Source organism: Pristiophorus japonicus, unplaced genomic scaffold (assembly GCF_044704955.1).
Source record: "Pristiophorus japonicus isolate sPriJap1 unplaced genomic scaffold, sPriJap1.hap1 HAP1_SCAFFOLD_312, whole genome shotgun sequence".
Taxonomy (NCBI): domain Eukaryota; kingdom Metazoa; phylum Chordata; class Chondrichthyes; family Pristiophoridae; genus Pristiophorus; species Pristiophorus japonicus.
In genome coordinates this window covers 265039-287992 of record NW_027252911.1, presented here as the reverse complement: position 1 = coordinate 287992, position 22954 = coordinate 265039, and the positions used below count along the sequence as shown (strand labels likewise).

Genomic DNA, 22954 nt, shown 5'->3' with positions numbered 1-22954 from the left:
CAACATTGGGAACATTCTTCCTGCATCTAACCTGTCTAACCCCGTCAGAATTTTAAACGTTTCTATGAGGTCCCCTCTCATTCTTCTGAACTCCAGTGAATAACGTTACGTAACACACATTTTAAACAACAACTTATATACAATTAGCGCCTTGAAATTAGAGAAACGTCCATGGTGCTTCACAAGAGTATTATGCGATACAAATTTGACACCTAGCCGCTAAATACAAGTTAGCGCAGGTGACTAAAAGATTAGTGAACCAGGTATGGTTGACAATGAGGAAGAAAGCTGTACATTGCAGGAAGATATCAAAGAACTGGTCAGGAGTTTAATGGAATTTAACACGGAGAAGTGTGAGATAATGCATTTGGGGAGTGCTTATAGGGAAAGCGAATAAACATTAAATGTTAGGCCACTGATGAGTGTAGAGGTGCAAATGACCTTGGAGTGCATGTCCACAGAATCCTTGACGGTAGCAGGGCCAGTAGATAAGATGCTTGGGAAGGCTAGACAGAAAAAAAAGAAGGCGGGTGGCGCTGTTGGTTAAAGAGGAAATTAATGCAATAGTAAAGAGGACATTAGCTTGGATGATATGGAAGCGGTATGGCTCGAGCTGCTGAATACCAAATGGCAGAAAACGCTCGTGGGAGTTTTGTGCAGACCTCCAAACACTAGTAGTGAGGTTGGGGACTGCATCAAACAAGAAATAAGGGATGTGTGCAATAATGGTACAGCAGTTACCATGGGCGATTATAATATACATATTGATTGGGCTGAACACATGGTAGCACTGCGGTGGTGGACGATTTCCTGGCGTGTATTAGGGATGGTTTTCTAGATCAATATATCGAGGGATCAACTGGAGAGCTGGCCATCCTAGACTGGGTGATGTGTAATGAGAGGGGGCTAATTGGCAATCTTGTTGTGCGAGGCCCCTTGGGGAAGAATGACCATAACATGGTCGAATTCTTTATTAAGATGGCGAGTGAAACAATTAATTCAGAAACTAGGGACCTGAACTTAAGGAAAGGTAATTACGATGGAATGAGGCGTGAATTGGCAAGAATAGACTGGCAAATGATACTTAAAGGGATGACGGTGGATAGGCAATGGCAAACATTAAAAGAGCACATGGATCAACTTTAACAATTTACATTCCTGTCTGGAGTAAAAATAAACGGGGCAGTTGGCTCAACCGTGGCGAACAAGGGAAGTTAAGGATAGTGTTAAATCCAAGGAAGAGACATATAAATTAGCCAGAAAAAGCAACAAACCTAAGGACTGGGAGAAATATACAATTCAGCAGAGCAGGATTAAGGGTTTAATTAAGAGGGGGGAAATAGAGTACGAGAGGAAGCTTGCCGGACACATAAAAAATGAGTGCAAAAGCTTCTTTCGATATGTGAAGTGAAAAAGATTAGTGAAGACAAACATCGGTCGCTTGCAGTCGGATTCAGGTGAATTTATAATGGGGAACAAAGAAATAGTCGAGTAATTGAACAAATACTTTGGTTCTGTCTTCATGATGGAAGACACAAATAACCTTCCGGGTGTATTAATGGACCGAGTGTCTCGTGAGAAGGAGGAACCGAAGGATATCCTTATTAGATGGGAAATTGTCTTAGAGAAATTGATGGGATTGAAGACAGATACATCCCCGGAGCCTGATAGTCTGCATCCAATAGTACTTAACGAAGTGGCCCTAGAAATATTGGATGAATTGGTGATCATTTTCCAACAGTCTATCAATTCTGGATCTGGGTAGCTAATGTAATATCACATTTTTAAAAAGGAGGGAGAGAGAAAATGGGTAATTATAGAATGGTTAGCCTGATATCAGTAGTGGGGAAAATGTTGGAATAAATAATTAAGTATGATATAGCAGCGCATTTGGAAAGCTGTGATAGGGTCGGTCCAAGTCAGCATGGATTTAAGAAGGGAAAATCATGCTTGACAAATCTTCTGGACTTTTTGACGATATAACTACCAGAGTGGACAAGGGAGAATCAGTGGATGTGGTCTATTTGGACTTTCAAAAGGCTGTTGACAAGGTCCCACATAAGCACATGGTATTGGGGGTAATGTACTGACGTGGATAGAGAACTAATTGGAAGACAGGAAGCAGAGTGTCGGGATAAACGGATCCTTTTAAGAATTTGCAGGCAGTGATTAGTGGAGTGCCGCATGGCTCAGTGCTGTGATCCCAGCTCTTAACAGTACATTAATTATTTGGATGAAGGAATTGAGTGTAATATCTCCAGGTTAGCAGATGAAACTAAATTGTGTGGCGGTGTGCGCCATTAGGAGGACGCTAAGAGGCTGCAGGATGACTTGGGCAGGTTCGGTGAGTGGGCAAATACATGGCAGATGCAGTATACTGTTGATAAATGTGAGGTTATCCACTTTGGTGGCAAAAACACGAAGGCAGAATATTATCTGAATGGCGGCAGATTAGGAAAAGTGGGGGTGCAACGCGACCTGGGTGTCATGGTACATCGGTCATTGAAAGTTGACATGCAGGTTCAGCAGGCGGTGAACAGGGCAAATGGTATGTTGGCCTTCATAGTTTGGGGATTTGAGTATAGGAGCACGGTGGTCTTACTGCTGTTCTACAGGGCCTTGGTGAGACCTCACCTGGAATATTCTGGTCAGTTTTGATCTCCTAATCCGAGGAAGGACATTCTTGCTATTGAGGGAGCGCTGCGTAGGTTCACCAGACTGATTCCCGGGATGGCAGGACTGACATATGAGGAGAGACTGGATCAACTGGGCCTTTATACACTGGAGTTTAGAAGGATGAGAGGGGGTCTCATAGAAACGTATAAGATTCTGACGGGACTGGACAGGTTAATGCGGGAAGAATGTTACTTATTTTGCGAAAGTCCGGAACCAGGTGACACATTCTTAGGATAAGGGACAGACCATTTAGGATAAGATGAGGAGAAATTTCTTCACTCAGAGAGTTGTTAACCTGTTGAATTCCCTGGCGCAGAGGGTTGTTGATGCCAGTTCATAGGATATATTCAACAGGTAGTTAGATATGGCCTTACGGCTAAATGGATCAAGGGGTATGGAGAGAAACAGGAACGGGGTACTGAGGGAATGATCAGCCATGATCTTATTGAGTGGTGGTGCAGGCTCGAAGTGCCAAATGGCGTATGATGCGCCTAATTGCTATATTTCTATGTTAAGATTCAACACGGAATAGTTGCCTTCATTAGATGAGTCGTAGATTATAAGATCGGGGAAGTTATGCTTCAAATGTGCAAAGCTCTAGTTAGGCCACAGCTCGAGTATTACATGCAGTTCTGCTCACGGTACTATGGGAAGGATCTGACTGCACTCGTGAAGATACAGGATAGATTTAGGCGGATGGTGAATTTAGCTCTGAGTAAATACTGCATAGACTGAGTTTGTTTTCTTTGGAACTAAGGAGGCTAAAAGGTGTCCGTATTGAAGTGAATAAAACTATGACTAGCCTAGATAGAGTGCATAGAAAGGATAGATTTCCCTTAGCAGAGTTGTCAACAACCAGGCGGCATAGATTTAAAGTAATTGGTCGGAGGTTATAGGGAGTTGAGGTGCAATGCTTTCACCCAGGGAGTGGTAAGAGTCTGAAAATCACAGCCTGAAAGGACTTTCGATGGCGAAGTCCTCACCACTTTTAAAAAGTCCTTGAATGTGCACTTGAATTCCAGTAATCTAAAAGGCTACGGACCAAGAGCCGGATGTGGCATTCGTCTGGATAGCTTGGATTTAAGTCGTAATTTCGGTCATGAGCTGGTGTTTCCTCGGCCGCTCAGTACATTTTGCAGCAAATCAATACTTCCGAGAAGGTAAACTGCGGGCCTGCACTTCCTGTAACACAAGTGGCTCCAATCCCACCCACTTTTCTATTGAGTTCTCTTAGCACACTGAGTCTGTTACACAGCAACCGTAGCAAGCCATCAACCCTGTTACAGAAGGACAGTAGAATTCCATTAACCCCTCGAGCCAGTTGCAAGGGTCAAGAGGAAGTCAGTCAGATACTTGGGCTTTTTATACAAGAATAGTAGAACGCCATTCGGCCGCTCGTACCTGCTGCAGAGATGACGAGGAGGCACTCTTTCCTGTTACACAGATTTAGGAGGAGGCCTTTCAGCCGCACCGCACTGTTGCACAGGGAAAGGAGGAAGCCATTAACGCCTCAAATCTGAGCCTTAGCAGAGGCAGAAGCCGATCAGTTCCTTGAGCTTGCTCTACAAGAAGAGCAAAAGTCCATTTAGATCCTAAAACATAGAAACATGCAGTAGTCGTCCATTCGGCCCTTCGAGTCTGCACCACTATTCAATATGATCATTCCTAATCCTCTATCTCAACAACATATTCAGGCTTTTTCCCCATATCACTGGATGTCTTTTGTGTCTAGAAATCTATCACCATCTTAAATATATTCAGTGACTCGGGCTTCACAGTCTTCTGTAGTAGAGAATTCCACAGCTGCACCACTCTCTGAGTGAAAAAAAACCTCCACTTCTCCTTTCTAAACTACCTACCCCGTATCCTGAGACTGTGACTCCTTGTTAAAATCTTCCCATCAGGAGAATCATCTTCCCCGCATCCAGTCTATTCATCCTCTCAGAATGTTAGAAGTTTCAATGAGATCTTCTCTCATTCTTATAAACTCCACTGAATACAGGCCGAGTCGACTCAATCTCTCCTCATACGACAATCCTGACATCCCAATAATCCGTCTGGTGAACCTTCGCTGCACTCCCTCTATGGTAAGTATATCCTTTCTTGATTTACGAAACCAAAACTGCACGCCATACTCCAGGTGCGGTCTCACCAAGGCTCTGTACAACTAGTAACACATCGTTGCTCCTTTACTCAAATCTTCTTGCACTGAAGACCAACATGCCATCTGCCTTCTTAACTGCTTGTTGCACCTGCATGTATGCTTTCACATTACAGTTTTACAAGGACACCGATCCCGCTGCCCATCGATCCTGTTTCCTGTCCATTAAACAATTTTCAATTCATGCTAGTAAATTACCCCCAATCCGATGTACTTTTATTTTGCACACTACATCTTCCGTGGGACTTTATCCGAGGCCTTCTGAAAATCCAAATACACTATATACACTGGTTCTACCTTATGTTTTCTATTATTACTTACTCAAAAAACGCCAGTTTGTCAAACATGATTTTCTTTTCATTAATTCATGTTGACTTTCTCTAATCCCTTTGATATTATGTAAGTGTGCCGTTATAAAATCCTTTATTATAGGCTCTCGCATTTTCCCTGCAGCTGATGTTAGGCTAACCGGTCTGTAGTTCCTTGTTTTCTCTCTCCATCCATTTTTAAACAGTGAGGTTACATTTGCCACCGTCCAGTCTGCAGGAACTGTTCCATAAACTATAGATTTTTGGAAGTTGTCAACCAATGCAATGCATGCACTCTTTCCATTGCAATCTCTTTTAGTACTCTTGGATGCAGATCATCAGGCCCTGGTGATTAATCGGCCTTCAGTCCCATTTGTTTCCTCAGCACTATTTTCTTACAAATAATCATTTCCTTTAATTCCTCTTGCGCAGTAGACCTTTGGTTCGCAAGCATTTCTGGAATGTTACTTGTGTCCTCGTCCTTGAAGACAGAAACGAAGTATTTATTTAATTGTCCTGCCATTTCCTTGTTCCATATTATACATTCTCCCGTGTCTGTCTGTAAAGGACCTACGTTTGCCTTCACTAATCTTTTCCTTTTTATGAACTTGTAGAATCTACTACAGTTGGTGTTTATGTTCCTTGCAAGTTCACTCTCATACTCTATGTCTCGCCTCTTAATCAATCTCTTGGCACATTTTTACTGAATTCTAAATTGTCCACCATCCTCAGGCTTGCTACTTTTTCTGGCAACTTTGTATAACTCTTCTTTGAATTTAATACTATCCTTAATTTATTTTGTTAGCCATGGTTGGGTCAGTATCATTTTTGTGTTTTTACACCAGAAAGGAAAGTATAACTGTCGCACTTCATGCATTCGTTCCAGAAATGTTAGCTGTTGCCCATCCACCAACATGACGTTTATTGATTCTTCCCAATCTAGCACGGCCAATTCATTCCCCATACATTCATCGTTTCCTTTGCTTGGATTTAGGACCATAGGTTCGGATTGGAATACTTCACTTTCCATCTTAATAAAGAATTCAATCATATTATTGCCACTCTTCCCGAAAGGACCCCGGTCAAAAAGATTGCTAAATAACCACTTCTCATTACATAATACCCAATATAGGATATTCTGTTCCCTAATAGGCTCCGAAAATACTGGGCTAAAAAAACATCTCATACACATGCCAGGAATCAATCGGCCATATTATTATTACTTTAATTTATATGCAGTTTAAAGTCACCTTCGATGATGGTAGTACCCTTGTTACATGCAGCTCCAATTTCCTGTTAATGTTATCCTCTACACTACCACAACTGTTTGGAGGCCTATAGACAACTCACACCAATCTTTTCTGCCCCTTCGTTGTCCTTCGTGCCACCCAGACTGAATCTACATCTTGACTTTCCGTGCTGTTAAACTTTCTCATTCTTGCGCTGATTTCATCCTTTACTAACAATGCCACACAACCCGCTCTTCCTTTCTGCCTGTCCTTCCGAAATACCGGATATTGTTTGATATTCAGTTCCCAACCCTGGTCACCGTGCAACCATATCTCTGTAATTGCAACGATATTGTATCCGTTTACATCTATTTGAGCTGTCAATTCTTCTACCTTATTACAGATGCTTCGTTCATTCAGATACAATGCTTTTAGATTTGTCACTTTAAATCGTAACATTATTTTGTACTATAGCCCTATTTATCTTATCGCTTTTTTTCTTACCAGGATCCTTTTTGTTAGTGCCCCCTGTTGTTTCTATGCTCTGTCCCTTCTTGACATAATGTGGTTACAATACAACAATCACTTTCCGGCATTGTTTCCTTTTCATTTCTCTTTAGCATTCTAGATTTCTCTGCAACACGAACTCCGCCCCCTCTCCGCGCGGCCCCACATCCCGAACCCCACTCTGCTCTCCCCTTAATAGAACACGTTGCATAGGATTAGGACGAGGCATTTCAGACCAACCGACCTGTTATACAGGAACAGGTTGAGACTAAACAACCCCTCGAACCTGTTACATAGGACTCGGAGGATGACATTCCATCCCTCAACCTGTTGCACAGGAACAGGAGGAGTCATTCAGCCCCTCTAGCACATTACACAGGCGGAGGCCAATCATAATAGAATAATGGTTATGGCACTGGACTAGTAATCCAGTGCGAGAAAATCATAGCCCACCGCGAGAATAGAGCAATTTAAATTAAATTAAATACATCAGGAATTTTAAAAGTATTAGTAATGTTGACCATTGATGCAACACACCCATCTCGTTCGATGGTCTCCTTTAGTGAAGGAAATCTGCAGTCCTTACTGGTCTGGGCCTAAATGGGGCTCCAGATCCCGAGCAACATGGTTGACTCTGAACTGCCCTCTGAAATGGCCTAGCAAGAAACTCAGTTGCATAAGATGGCTAACCTTTACCTTCACAAGGGCAATTAGGGAAAGGCAAAAATGGTTGCCCTTGCTAGCATTATCCACATGCTAGAATATATAAAAGAAATACTAGGATTGCTAGATTGTTAAACAGGAAAAAAAAGAACCGCAAGTCAGGTCAGAGAATGTTGAATCAGGAGACAACTAGATAAATGCATAGCTAGCTGGCTTCAAGACAGAAAGCAGAGTGTAGGGGTAAAAGTTAGCTTTCATAGTGGCAGATGGTGGCTAGTGCTGTTCCAGAAGGATCTGTGCTGGGACCACTGTTGTTTACAATTTATATTTAAGATTTAGACCTAGGAATCAAAAACATAATTTCTCAATTTGCGGATGACGCCAAATTAGTTGGATATTCAATACTGAGGATGACTGCAACAAATTCGGTCGCGCGAACCTGTTGCATGGATGAGGAGAAGGCAATGCCAAACCAACGAACCTGTTGCTCAGAAATAGTAGAAGGCAATTGAGCCCCTCCAGTCTGTTACACAAGAACAGGAGAAGGCCATTAAATCCTTGCTAGCGATGTCCACATGCTTGAATGAATAAAATGAAACCATAGTTTGTTACATGGGAACAAGAAGAGCTGGAAAGTGGGTTCAGGTTGGATAGGTATTTGTCGGACATTGCGGACACAGTGGGGCGAAGTGGCCTTATTCCAAGCTGAAAAGTTCCATCAGTCAATGACAAAACATCACTTTCAAACAGTAACATGATGATTCGGGTCTGAAAGAGCATCCGTTTTGGACGGCAGAGATTGATCCAGTTGCGACCCAACAAGTTCACTCTGTTTCTCTCTTCGCAGGTTTTTGCCTCGTCTGCTGAGTATATGCAGATTTTTCTGTTTTTAGCTCAGATTATGCATCTATTTTAATTTTGGATTGATGCAACATTTGGCGGCTCGGTGGTGCACTGGATAGCACGTTGGCACTTCTAATCCATAGCATATTAAACATTTGTGGGTTCCACTCACACCAAAGTCAGTATTTGGGCTTGGGCTGCATAGTGAATTGTGCAGCAAAACAATACTTCAAAGAAGGCTAGCTGCGGTACCTGCGCTTTCTGTTGCACAAGTGGCTGCAGTCCTTCCCAATTATCATCTGAGTATTTTGCACAATAGCAGATGCAAGCAATCGTTACACACGGACAGGTGGAGGCCATTGTGTCCATTAACCCCTCAAACCAATTGCAAAGGGCAGGAGGAAGCCATTCAGCTTCTTGTGCCTGTTTTACACGAAATGTCGAACTCCATTCGGTCGCTCGAACTTTTGCATAGATGACGAGAAGGCAATGCCAAACCAACGAAGCTGTTGAGCAACAGTTTACTATCCTCCCTCCTTCCTGCCTGTCTATCACCAGTGGCTTCAACAACCGTCCCAGTCCTGCTTGGTCCTGAGACCCGCGCTCAATCACGCACAGCACAATTGCATTCAGGAATGATAGAAATCCCACTTTATTCTTCTGAAATGGAACTGCTGTTCGTGAAGGGCCATTCTACAGCTGTGTAAGAGGGATGTGCTTCCTGTCCAGGATCATTCGGTGTCTGTGTCAACGGGATGGTTGTCAGTTCCGGTTCATCAATTGCCCCTTTAAAACGTATTTTCTCATTATCCGGATCATCCTGTACATTTAAAAAGGAGTGTGATTATCAGCTGTGATAACCGAATTGTTAAACTGTTGTGTTTCAAGGTACATTGACGTTGCCTGTGTCCGTGCACATCCATATCGCAGCGCATCTCTTCATTACTCAAAATATGCTCATGTTTTCCGATATCCACTCCTTGATGTAACCCTTGTCCCAAATTTGCTCTCAATATAAAAAACAACAAATTATGCACCGACGGTAGCGGCCGCGTGGCCTAAAGGATAAGGTGTCTGATTTCGATTGTAACTGTGATCTTATCAGATGATTGCAGGTTCGAGTCCGGCAGTGGTCAGCTATCGCGCTTTGTGAAATTTTATATTCTTTGTTTTGATTCTGCCTCAAAACCAACCATCTCGGACAGTCACTCACCTGAAGTAAAGGAAGGCTGTGTGCTTTAAGAAGCTAATGGCACATTTTCATCACTGTCGATCTGGTTGCACGGGCAAAACAAGTGGTGAAGTAGATTTTCGTGCATATTATTTCTGTTTGAATGCAAAAAGTAGGGGATGGATGTCTGACTTTGCAGTCAATAGGAGACAAGGTGACTGACAGGTTGAAGCAATGGACTGCTGATCCAGTATGCCCCAGATTCGTCGTTATTGTGTTAAACATTTTCCCCTAGTTTTTTTATTCAATCACATTTATCCTCATTGCCAAATTCACCTTTTACTGAAAAGGATGCAGCTCGTTGGTGAAGTAATGTCACAAAAAATAATCACTTCATCAAAGGGAAAACATTAGCAGGACGATGGAGAGGGGGACTCATGAAATCGGTCTCTGAGAGTCAGCACAGGCACGATGGGCCGAATAGCAAACTAACGTCAGAAACTGAGAGCTACGTTCCTCACTGTCGGCGGCTCGTTGGTCTAGGGGTATGATTCTCGCTTTGGGATTATAATAATTGAAATGCGAGAGGTCACGGGTTCAAATCCCGGACGAGCCCTGCCAACCTTTTGTCAAAAAACGACTTCTCAGCCGGTCGACATGTGAGAAAACTGACTTGTTTCAAATTAAAACGTGTGATTGCACTCCGTTGTTCACACAGCGTCCAAAAATCCTGGAGATTCCCAGGAGCAAAGTGAAACTCACCGAACTGAGTAAAGTTCATGTTTCTCAGATGTGCTCGGCTCTGCGTCTCATTGGACAACATAAACCCCGTTTTGATTCCGGCAAATACTTGATCAGTGTATCTTCCTTTCTGCACGCATGAGCTCACCTCCATAGGGATAAGCATACATTCAACGTCAATCTCAAATTCAACGTGAAACAGACTCTGCCCTGAATATGAGTGCGTCCTGTTTCTCTCGCGCTGAAAAGATGTGAGAAGCTGGCTTTGGATTTAGTCCCTTGGCTGCCGAATTTAAACCGTGCAGGAAATCGATCCGGGGTGGCCAAGCTGCCTGGTCTAATTAAAAGGCGTTCAAACCCTACATTCCAGGCAGGTTATAGTGTTCTGGCCTCAACATTCGGTTCAACGTATCGGATCATAAGCACCGCTCCTATTGTCTGCTAATGGTTCTGCTGTTCACACTAACACCTCCTCTGGTCCATCCTTTGTTACTTTATTGCCGCTTACCACTCACTTTGCCTTTTTGCATTGTGCCATTTATTATTCAATCACTCCTACGCTCCACTGTATCACAGGCATTCCCTTTTGTCCTTCCTCGCTGCCTATTTTTCCAGGCGATATTTTCCAGGAAAAATCTGTAAACTTTACATTTTTCTTAAAATATCGGAATGATCATCTGACTGAACGTGAGCCCGGGAAATTCATCCACAGAATGTTCACGGCCTGCTGAGTTTTACAGAATGCTTTGTTTTTGTTCATTGTGTTCCTGTATCCCTTTTAAGGTGATGTGCTGGTCTGCCCGGGGTCATTCTCTGTCTCTCCAAAATGGTGTGCTATCAGTATCGGATCATTATCTATCTGTTTAAAAGGAATGTGCTGTCTGTCTCGGATTTCAAATTTCAAATTTCAAAATCTGCCTTTGGAGAGTGCAGAATTTTTAGTTTGTTGGTGTGTTTGTGTAAGTGAGAGAGTGCGTGGAAACGTTCTGCGCGATCTTACTGTGCATTTCATGTCATGGGAGGAAAAATGCATTACATGCAACTTGAAGCCACACTGATTTGATTCAACACGCATTCAGGGACTGACTGACAGGAGAAGAGTCTGCTGTGGGATTTTGCTATTCCACATGTGAAAGAAGGCAAATTATATAAGTTAGAAACATAGCGATTTTAGCGAGAGCTTGCGGATGGGCTGTGTGACATGATGAGCTCCTTCCCCCTTATTTTCAAATACAAATCAAATCAAGACAAGACAAGACATGACTGACTGACTGACTTTGTTTATATAAATTTCTGTATCAATATTTATATATGCATATATTTACATACATTCCCTACTTTTTAACTTTCACAATAAATGTGCTTTTCTGTTCTGCCTGCATTGGCTCTATTACATTTGACCTCTTTCACAGCACACGCAGCTTCTGTCTGATCCTGCAGAAAAGCACTCGCGACTTTAAAAGATGGCGTTTGTTGCCCACATCTTCCCTCGTGGCTTGTCTTACACCATGGGCTTACTGTGTTTGGGAATTTACTGACTGCACACCCTGATTTCCAGTGCATTTCATGCAGTCGCACAGACTTCGTTCAATCAAAAATATGTAGATTAAGAAACAATTATTTATTTATTTCAATCAAATCAAATTCAATTTTTTGCAATAAAATTGTAAATGTATTTATTTTCTTATTATGATAAATATATATATGTTTTAAATTGTCTTTTTGTCTGGGTTGGTTTTATTTCCCTCCCTCTTTCCTGCTTGTCTATCACCTGTGGCTTCAACAAACGTCCCAGTCCCGCGTGCTCATGAGAACCGCGCTCATTCACGCACAACACAATTGCATTCAGGAATGATAGAAATTCCAATTTATTATTCTGAAAGGGAACTGCTGTCCGTGAAGGGCAATTCTACAGCTGTGTAAGAGGGATGTGCTTCCTGTCCAGGATCATTCGGTGTCTGTTTCAACGGGATGGTTGTCAGTTCCGGTTCATCAATTGCCCCTTTAAAACGTATTTTCTCATTATCCGGATCATCCTGTACATTTAAAAAGGAGTGTGATTATCAGCTGTGATAACCGAATTGTTAAACTGTTGTGTTTCAAGATACATTGACTTTGCCTGTGTCCGTGTACATCCATATCGCAGCGCATCTGTTCATTACTCAAAATATGCACATGTTTTCCGATATCCACTCCTTGATGTAACCCTTGTCCCAAATTTGCTCTCAATATAAAAAACAACAAATTATGCACCGACGGTAGCGGCCGCGTGGCCTAAAGGATAAGGTGTCTGATTTCGATTGTAACTGTGATCTTATCAGATGATTGCAGGTTCGAGTCCGGCAGTGGTCAGCTATCGCGCTTTGTGAAATTTTATATTCTTTGTTTTGATTCTGCCTCAAAACCAACCATCTCGGACAGTCACTCACCTGAAGTAAAGGAAGGCTGTGTGCTTTAAGAAGCTAATGGCACATTTTCATCACTGTCGATCTGGTTGCACGGGCAAAACAAGTGGTGAAGTAGATTTTCGTGCATATTATTTCTGTTTGAATGCAAAAAGTAGGGGATGGATGTCTGACTTTGCAGTCAATAGGAGACAAGGTGACTGACAGGTTGAAGCAATGGACTGCTGATCCAGTATGCCCCCAGCTTCGTCGTTATTGTGTTAAACATTTTCCCCTAGTTTTTTTATTCAATCACATTTATCCTCATTGCCAAATTCACCTTTTACTGAAAAGGATGCAGCTCGTTGATGAAGTAATGTCACAAAAAATAATCACTTCATCAAAGGGAAAACATTAGCAGAACGATGGAGAGGGGGACTCATGAAATCGGTCTCTGAGAGTCAGCACAGGCACGATGGGCCGAATAGCAAACTAACATCAGAAACTGAGAGCTACGCTCCTCACTGTCGGCGGCTCGTTGGTCTAGGGGTATGATTCTCGCTTTGGGATTATAATAATTGAAATGCGAGAGGTCCCGGGTTCAAATCCCGGACGAGCCCTGCCAACCTTTTGTCAAAAAACGACTTCTCAGCCGGTCGACATGTGAGAAAACTGACATGTTTCAAATTAAAACGTGTGATTGCACTCCGTTGTTCACACAGCGTACAAAAATCCTGGAGATTCCCAGGAGCAAAGTGAAACTCACCGAACTGAGTAAAGTTCATGTTTCTCAGATGTGCTCGGCTCTGCGTCTCATTGGACAACATAAACCCCGTTTTGATTCCGGCAAATACTTGATCAGTGTATCTTCCTTTCTGCACGCATGAGCTCACCTCCATAGGGATAAGCATACATTCAACGTCAATCTCAAATTCAACGTGAAACAGACTCTGCCCTGAATATGAGTGCGTCCTGTTTCTCTCGCGCTGAAAAGATGTGAGAAGCTGGCTTTGGATTTAGTCCCTTGGCTGCCGAATTTAAACCGTGCAGGAAATCGATCCGGGGTGGCCAAGCTGCCTGGTCTAATTAAAAGGCGTTCAAACCCTAGATTCCAGGCAGGTTATAGTGTTCTGGCCTCAACATTCGGTTCAACGTATCGGATCATAAGCACCGCTCCTATTGTCTGCTAATGGTTCTGCTGTTCACACTAACACCTCCTCTGGTCCATCCTTTGTTACTTTATTGCCGCTTACCACTCACTTTGCCTTTTTGCATTGTGCCATTTATTATTCAATCACTCCTACGCTCCACTGTATCACAGGCATTCCCTTTTGTCCTTCCTCGCTGCCTATTTTTCCAGGCGCTATTTTCCAGGAAAAATCTGTAAACTTTACATTTTTCTTAAAATATCGGAATGATCATCTGACTGAACGTGAGCCCGGGAAATTCATCCACAGAATGTTCACGGCCTGCTGAGTTTTACAGAATGCTTTGTTTTTGTTCATTGTGTTCCTGTATCCCTTTTAAGGTGATGTGCTGGTCTGCCCGGGGTCATTCTCTGTCTCTCCAAAATGGTGTGCTATCAGTATCGGATCATTATCTATCTGTTTAAAAGGAATGTGCTGTCTGTCTCGGATTTCAAATTTCAAATTTCAAAATCTGCCTTTGGAGAGTGCAGAATTTTTAGTTTGTTGGTGTGTTAGTGTAAGTGAGAGAGTGCGTGGAAACGTTCTGCGCGATCTTACTGTGCATTTCATGTCATGGGAGGAAAAATGCATTACATGCAACTTGAAGCCACACTGATTTGATTCAACACGCATTCAGGGACTGACTGACAGGAGAAGAGTCTGCTGTGGGATTTTGCTATTCCACATGTGAAAGAAGGCAAATTATATAAGTTAGAAACATAGCGATTTTAGCGAGAGCTTGCGGATGGGCTGTGTGACATGATGAGCTCCTTCCCCCTTATTTTCAAATACAAATCAAATCAAGACAAGACAAGACATGACTGACTGACTGACTTTGTTTATATAAATTTCTGTATCAATATTTATATATGCATATATTTACATACATTCCCTACTTTTTAACTTTCACAATAAATGTGCTTTTCTGTTCTGCCTGCATTGGCTCTATTACATTTGACCTCTTTCACAGCACACGCAGCTTCTGTCTGATCCTGCAGAAAAGCACTCGCGACTTTAAAAGATGGCGTTTGTTGCCCACATCTTCCCTCGTGGCTTGTCTTACACCATGGGCTTACTGTGTTTGGGAATTTACTGACTGCACACCCTGATTTCCAGTGCATTTCATGCAGTCGCACAGACTTCGTTCAATCAAAAATATATAGATTAAGAAACAATTATTTATTTATTTCAATCAAATCAAATTCAATTTTTTGCAATAAAATTGTAAATGTATTTATTTTCTTATTATGATAAATATATATATGTTTTAAATTGTCTTTTTGTCTGGGTTGGTTTTATTTCCCTCCCTCTTTCCTGCTTGTCTATTAAATGTGGCTTCAACAACCGTCCCAGTCCCGCGTGCTCATGAGAACCGCGCTCATTCACGCACAACACAATTGCATTCAGGAATGATAGAAATTCCAATTTATTATTCTGAAAGGGAACTGCTGTCCGTGAAGGGCAATTCTACAGCTGTGTAAGAGGGATGTGCTTCCTGTCCAGGATCATTCGGTGTCTGTTTCAACGGGATGGTTGTCAGTTCCGGTTCATCAATTGCCCCTTTAAAACGTATTTTCTCATTATCCGGATCATCCTGTACATTTAAAAAGGAGTGTGATTATCAGCTGTGATAACCGAATTGTTAAACTGTTGTGTTTCAAGATACATTGACTTTGCCTGTGTCCGTGTACATCCATATCGCAGCGCATCTGTTCATTACTCAAAATATGCTCATGTTTTCCGATATCCACTCCTTGATGTAACCCTTGTCCCAAATTTGCTCTCAATATAAAAAACAACAAATTATGCACCGACGGTAGCGGCCGCGTGGCCTAAAGGATAAGGTGTCTGATTTCGATTGTAACTGTGATCTTATCAGATGATTGCAGGTTCGAGTCCGGCAGTGGTCAGCTATCGCGCTTTGTGAAATTTTATATTCTTTGTTTTGATTCTGCCTCAAAACCAACCATCTCGGACAGTCACTCACCTGAAGTAAAGGAAGGCTGTGTGCTTTAAGAAGCTAATGGCACATTTTCATCACTGTCGATCTGGTTGCACGGGCAAAACAAGTGGTGAAGTAGATTTTCGTGCATATTATTTCTGTTTGAATGCAAAAAGTAGGGGATGGATGTCTGACTTTGCAGTCAATAGGAGACAAGGTGACTGACAGGTTGAAGCAATGGACTGCTGATCCAGTATGCCCCCAGCTTCGTCGTTATTGTGTTTAACATTTTCCCCTAGTTTTTTTATTCAATCACATTTATCCTCATTGCCAAATTCACCTTTTACTGAAAAGGATGCAGCTCGTTGATGAAGTAATGTCACAAAAAATAATCACTTCATCAAAGGGAAAACATTAGCAGAACGATGGAGAGGGGGACTCATGAAATCGGTCTCTGAGAGTCAGCACAGGCACGATGGGCCGAATAGCAAACTAACATCAGAAACTGAGAGCTACGCTCCTCACTTTCGGCGGCTCGTTGGTCTAGGGGTATGATTCTCGCTTTGGGATTATAATAATTGAAATGCGAGAGGTCCCGGGTTCAAATCCCGGACGAGCCCTGCCAACCTTTTGTCAAAAAACGACTTCTCAGCCGGTCGACATGTGAGAAAACTGACATGTTTCAAATTAAAACGTGTGATTGCACTCCGTTGTTCACACAGCGTACAAAAATCCTGGAGATTCCCAGGAGCAAAGTGAAACTCACCGAACTGAGTAAAGTTCATGTTTCTCAGATGTGCTCGGCTCTGCGTCTCATTGGACAACATAAACCCCGTTTTGATTCCGGCAAATACTTGATCAGTGTATCTTCCTTTCTGCACGCATGAGCTCACCTCCATCGGGATAAGCATACATTCAACGTCAATCTCAAATTCAACGTGAAACAGACTCTGCCCTGAATATGAGTGCGTCCTGTTTCTCTCGCGCTGAAAAGATGTGAGAAGCTGGCTTTGGATTTAGTCCCTTGGCTGCCGAATTTAAACCGTGCAGGAAATCGATCCGGGGTGGCCAAGCTGCCTGGTCTAATTAAAAGGCGTTCAAACCCTAGATTCCAGGCAGGTTATAGTGTTCTGGCCTCAACATTCGGTTCAACGTATCGGATCATAAGCACCGCTCCCATTGTCTGCTAATGGTTCTGCTGTTCACACGAACACCTCCTCTGGTCCATCCTTTGTTACTTTATTGCCCGCTTACCACTCACTTTGCCTTTTTGCATTGTGCCATTTATTATTCAATCACTCCTACGCTCCACTGTATCACAGGCATTCCCTTTTGTCCTTCCTCGCTGCCTATTTTTCCAGGCGCTATTTTCCAGGAAAAATCTGTAAACTTTACATTTTTCTTAAAATATCGGAATGATCATCTGACTGAACGTGAGCCCGGGAAATTCATCCACAGAATGTTCACGGCCTGCTGAGTTTTACAGAATGCTTTGTTTTTGTTCATTGTGTTTCTGTATCCCTTTTAAGGTGATGTGCTGGTCTGCCCGGGGTCATTCTCTGTCTCTCCAAAATGGTGTGCTATCAGTATCGGATCATTATCTATCTGTTTAAAAGGAATGTGCTGTCTGTCCCGGATTTCAAATTTCAAATTTCAAAAACTGCCTTTGGAGAGTGCAGAATTTTTAGTTTGTTGGTGTGTTTGTGTAAGTGAGAGAGTGCGCGGAAACGTTCTGCGCGATCTTACTGTGCATTTCATGTCATGTGAGGAAAAATGCATTACATGCAACTTGAAGCCACACTGATTTGATTCAACACGCATTCAGGGACTGACTGACAGGAGAAGAGTCTGCTGTGGGATTTTGCTATTCCACATGTGAAAGAAGGCAAATTATATAAGTTAGAAACATAGCGATTTTAGCGAGAGCTTGCGGATGGGCTGTGTGACATGATGAGCTCCTTCCCCCTTATTTTCAAATACAAATCAAATCAAGACAAGACAAGACATGACTGACTGACTGACTTTGTTTATATAAATTTCTGTATCAATATTTATATATGCATATATTTACATACATTCCCGACTTTTTAACTTTCACAATAAATGTGCTTTTCTGTTCTGCCTGCATTGGCTCTATTACATTTGACCTCTTTCACAGCACACGCAGCTTCTGTCTGATCGTGCAGAAAAGCACTCGCGACTTTAAAAGATGGCCTTTGTTTCCCACATCTTCCTTCGTGGCTTGTCTTACACCATGGGCTTACTGTGTTTGGGAATTTACTGACTGCACACGCTGATTTCCAGTGTATTTCATGCAGTCGCACAGACTTCGTTCAATCAAAAATATATAGATTAAGAAACAATTATTTATTTATTTCAATCAAATCAAATTCAATTTTTTGCAATAAAATTGTAAATTTATTTATTTTCTTATTATGATAAATATATATATGATTTAAACTGTCTTTTTGTCTGGGTTGGTTTTATTTCCCTCCCTCTTTCCTGCTTGTCTATCACCTGTGGCTTCAACAACCGTCCCAGTCCCGCGTGCTCATGAGAACCGCGCTCATTCACGCACAACACAATTGCATTCAGGAATGATAGAAATTCCAATTTATTCTTCTGAAAGGGAACTGCTGTCCGTGAAGGGCAATTCTACAGCTGTGTAAGAGGGATGTGCTTCCTGTCCAGGATCATTCGGTGTCAGTTTCAACGGGATGGTTGTCAGTTCCGGTTCATCAATTGTGCCTTTAAAACGTATTTTCTCATTATCCGGATCATCCTGTACATTTAAAAAGGAGTGTGATTATCAGCTGTGATAACCGAATTGTTAAACTGTTGTGTTTCAAGATAGATTGACTTTGCCTGTGTCCGTGTACATCCATATCGCAGCGCATCTGTTCATTACTCAAAATATGCTCATGTTTTCCGATATCCACTCCTTGATGTAACCCTTGTCCCAAATTTGCTCTCAATATAAAAAACAACAAATTATGCACCGACGGTAGCGGCCGCGTGGCCTAAAGGATAAGGTGTCTGATTTCGATTGTAACTGTGATCTTATCAGATGATTGTAGGTTCGAGTCCGGCAGTGGTCAGCTATCGCGCTTTGTGAAATTTTATATTCTTTGTTTTGATTCTGCCTCAAAACCAACCATCTCGGACAGTCACTCACCTGAAGTAAAGGAAGGCTGTGTGCTTTAAGAAGCTAATGGCACATTTTCATCACTGTCGATCTGGTTGCACGGGCAAAACAAGTGGTGAAGTAGATTTTCGTGCATATTATTTCTGTTTGAATGCAAAAAGTAGGGGATGGATGTCTGACTTTGCAGTCAATAGGAGACAAGGTGACTGACAGGTTGAAGCAATGGACTGCTGATCCAGTATGCCCCCAGCTTCGTCGTTATTGTGTTAAACATTTTCCCCTAGTTTTTTTATTCAATCACATTTATCCTCATTGCCAAATTCACCTTTTACTGAAAAGGATGCAGCTCGTTGATGAAGTAATGTCACAAAAAATAATCACTTCATCAAAGGGAAAACATTAGCAGAACGATGGAGAGGGGGACTCATGAAATCGGTCTCTGAGAGTCAGCACAGGCACGAAGGGCCGAATAGCAAACTAACATCAGAAACTGAGAGCTACGCTCCTCACTGTCGGCGGCTCGTTGGTCTAGGGGTATGATTCTCGCTTTGGGATTATAATAATTGAAATGCGAGAGGTCCCGGGTTCAAATCCCGGACGAGCCCTGCCAACCTTTTGTCAAAAAACGACTTCTCAGCCGGTCGACATGTGAGAAAACTGACATGTTTCAAATTAAAACGTGTGATTGCACTCCGTTGTTCACACAGCGTACAAAAATCCTGGAGATTCCCAGGCGCAAAGTGAAACTCACCGAACTGAGTAAAGTTCATGTTTCTCAGATGTGCTCGGCTCTGCGTCTCATTGGACAACATAAACCCCGTTTTGATTCCGGCAAATACTTGATCAGTGTATCTTCCTTTCTGCACGCATGAGCTCACCTCCATCGGGATAAGCATACATTCAACGTCAATCTCAAATTCAACGTGAAACAGACTCTGCCCTGAATATGAGTGCGTCCTGTTTCTCTCGCGCTGAAAAGATGTGAGAAGCTGGCTTTGGATTTAGTCCCTTGGCTGCCGAATTTAAACCGTGCAGGAAATCGATCCGGGGTGGCCAAGCTGCCTGGTCTAATTAAAAGGCGTTCAAACCCTAGATTCCAGGCAGGTTATAGTGTTCTGGCCTCAACATTCGGTTCAACGTATCGGATCATAAGCACCGCTCCCATTGTCTGCTAATGGTTCTGCTGTTCACACGAACACCTCCTCTGGTCCATCCTTTGTTACTTTATTGCCCGCTTACCACTCACTTTGCCTTTTTGCATTGTGCCATTTATTGTTCAATCACTCCTACGCTCCACTGTATCACAGGCATTCCCTTTTGTCCTTCCTCGCTGCCTATTTTTCCAGGCGCTATTTTCCAGGAAAAATCTGTAAACTTTACATTTTTCTTAAAATATCGGAATGATCATCTGACTGAACGTGAGCCCGGGAAATTCATCCACAGAATGTTCACGGCCTGCTGAGTTTTACAGAATGCTTTGTTTTTGTTCATTGTGTTTCTGTATCCCTTTTAAGGTGATGTGCTGGTCTGCCCGGGGTCATTCTCTGTCTCTCCAAAATGGTGTGCTATCAGTATCGGATCATTATCTATCTGTTTAAAAGGAATGTGCTGTCTGTCCCGGATTTCAAATTTCAAATTTCAAAAACTGCCTTTGGAGAGTGCAGAATTTTTAGTTTGTTGGTGTGTTTGTGTAAGTGAGAGAGTGCGCGGAAACGTTCTGCGCGATCTTACTGTGCATTTCATGTCATGTGAGGAAAAATGCATTACATGCAACTTGAAGCCACACTGATTTGATTCAACACGCATTCAGGGACTGACTGACAGGAGAAGAGTCTGCTGTGGGATTTTGCTATTCCACATGTGAAAGAAGGCAAATTATATAAGTTAGAAACATAGCGATTTTAGCGAGAGCTTGCGGATGGGCTGTGTGACATGATGAGCTCCTTCCCTCTTATTTTCAAATACAAATCAAATCAAGACAAGACAAGACATGACTGACTGACTGACTTTGTTTATATAAATTTCTGTATCAATATTTATATATGCATATATTTACATACATTCCCTACTTTTTAACTTTCACAATAAATGTGCTTTTCTGTTCTGCCTGCATTGACTCTATTACATTTGACCTCTTTCACAGCACACGCAGCTTCTGTCTGATCCTGCAGAAAAGCACTCGCGACTTTAAAAGATGGCCTTTGTTGCCCACATCTTCCCTCGTGGCTTGTCTTACACCATGGGCTTACTGTGTTTGGGAATTTACTGACTGCACACCCTGATTTCCAGTGCATTTCATGCAGTCGCACAGACTTCGTTCAATCAAAAATATATAGATTAAGAAACAATTATTTATTTATTTCAATCAAATCAAATTCAATTTTTTGCAATAAAATTGTAAATTTATTTATTTTCTTATTATAATAAATATATATATGTTTTAAATTGTCTTTTTGTCTGGGTTGGTTTTATTTCCCTCCCTCTTTCCTGCTTGTCTATTAAATGTGGCTTCAACAACCGTCCCAGTCCCGCGTGCTCATGAGAACCGCGCTCATTCACGCACAACACAATTGCATTCAGGAATGATAGAAATTCCAATTTATTCTTCTGAAAGGGAACTGCTGTCCGTGAAGGGCAATTCTACAGCTGTGTAAGAGGGATGTGCTTCCTGTCCAGGATCATTCGGTGTCTGTTTCAACGGGATGGTTGTCAGTTCCGGTTCATCAATTGCCCCTTTAAAACGTATTTTCTCATTATCCGGATCATCCTGTACATTTAAAAAGGAGTGTGATTATCAGCTGTGATAACCGAATTGTTAAACTGTTGTGTTTCAAGATACATTGACTTTGCCTGTGTCCGTGTACATCCATATCGCAGCGCATCTGTTCATTACTCAAAATATGCTCATGTTTTCCGATATCCACTCCTTGATGTAACCCTTGTCCAAAATTTGCTCTCAATATAAAAAACAACAAATTATGCACCGACGGTAGCGGCCGCGTGGCCTAAAGGATAAGGTGTCTGATTTCGATTGTAACTGTGATCTTATCAGATGATTGCAGGTTCGAGTCCGGCAGTGGTCAGCTATCGCGCTTTGTGAAATTTTATATTCTTTGTTTTGATTCTGCCTCAAAACCAACCATCTCGGACAGTCACTCACCTGAAGTAAAGGAAGGCTGTGTGCTTTAAGAAGCTAATGGCACATTTTCATCACTGTCGATCTGGTTGCACGGGCAAAACAAGTGGTGAAGTAGATTTTCGTGCATATTATTTCTGTTTGAATGCAAAAAGTAGGGGATGGATGTCTGACTTTGCAGTCAATAGGAGACAAGGTGACTGACAGGTTGAAGCAATGGACTGCTGATCCAGTATGCCCCCAGCTTCGTCGTTATTGTGTTAAACATTTTCCCCCAGTTTTTTTATTCAATCACATTTATCCTCATTGCCAAATTCACCTTTTACTGAAAAGGATGCAGCTCGTTGGTGAAGTAATGTCACAAAAAATAATCACTTCATCAAAGGGAAAACATTAGCAGGACGATGGAGAGGGGGACTCATGAAATCGGTCTCTGAGAGTCAGCACAGGCACGATGGGCCGAATAGCAAACTAACGTCAGAAACTGAGAGCTACGTTCCTCACTGTCGGCGGCTCGTTGGTCTAGGGGTATGATTCTCGCTTTGGGATTATAATAATTGAAATGCGAGAGGTCACGGGTTCAAATCCCGGATGAGCCCTGCCAACCTTTTGTCAAAAAACGACGTCTCAGCCGGTCGACATGTGAGAAAACTGACTTGTTTCAAATTAAAACGTGTGATTGCACTCCGTTGTTCACACAGCGTCCAAAAATCCTGGAGATTCCCAGGAGCAAAGTGAAACTCACCGAACTGAGTAAAGTTCATGTTTCTCAGATGTGCTCGGCTCTGCGTCTCATTGGACAACATAAACCCCGTTTTGATACCGGCAAATACTTGATCAGTGTATCTTCCTTTCTGCACG

The 22954-nt window shown here is 42.3% G+C and overlaps 4 non-coding genes across 4 annotated transcripts; all 4 read left to right on the top strand.

Annotated features, from left to right (window-relative positions):
- Positions 1 to 10086: 10086 nt before the first annotated feature.
- trnap-ugg (transfer RNA proline (anticodon UGG)) lies at positions 10087 to 10174 on the top strand. The gene is given in 2 exon segments: positions 10087 to 10122; positions 10139 to 10174. It is a non-coding gene; the product is annotated as a tRNA-Pro (tRNA).
- Positions 10175 to 13215: 3041 nt separating this feature from the next.
- On the top strand, positions 13216 to 13303 carry trnap-ugg (transfer RNA proline (anticodon UGG)). Its single transcript is given in 2 exon segments — positions 13216 to 13251; positions 13268 to 13303. It is a non-coding gene; the product is annotated as a tRNA-Pro (tRNA).
- Positions 13304 to 16344: 3041 nt separating this feature from the next.
- On the top strand, positions 16345 to 16432 carry trnap-ugg (transfer RNA proline (anticodon UGG)). Its single transcript is given in 2 exon segments — positions 16345 to 16380; positions 16397 to 16432. It is a non-coding gene; the product is annotated as a tRNA-Pro (tRNA).
- A 3042-nt stretch (positions 16433 to 19474) lies between these two features.
- On the top strand, positions 19475 to 19562 carry trnap-ugg (transfer RNA proline (anticodon UGG)). Its single transcript is given in 2 exon segments — positions 19475 to 19510; positions 19527 to 19562. It is a non-coding gene; the product is annotated as a tRNA-Pro (tRNA).
- The last annotated feature ends 3392 nt before the right edge of the window (positions 19563 to 22954 follow it).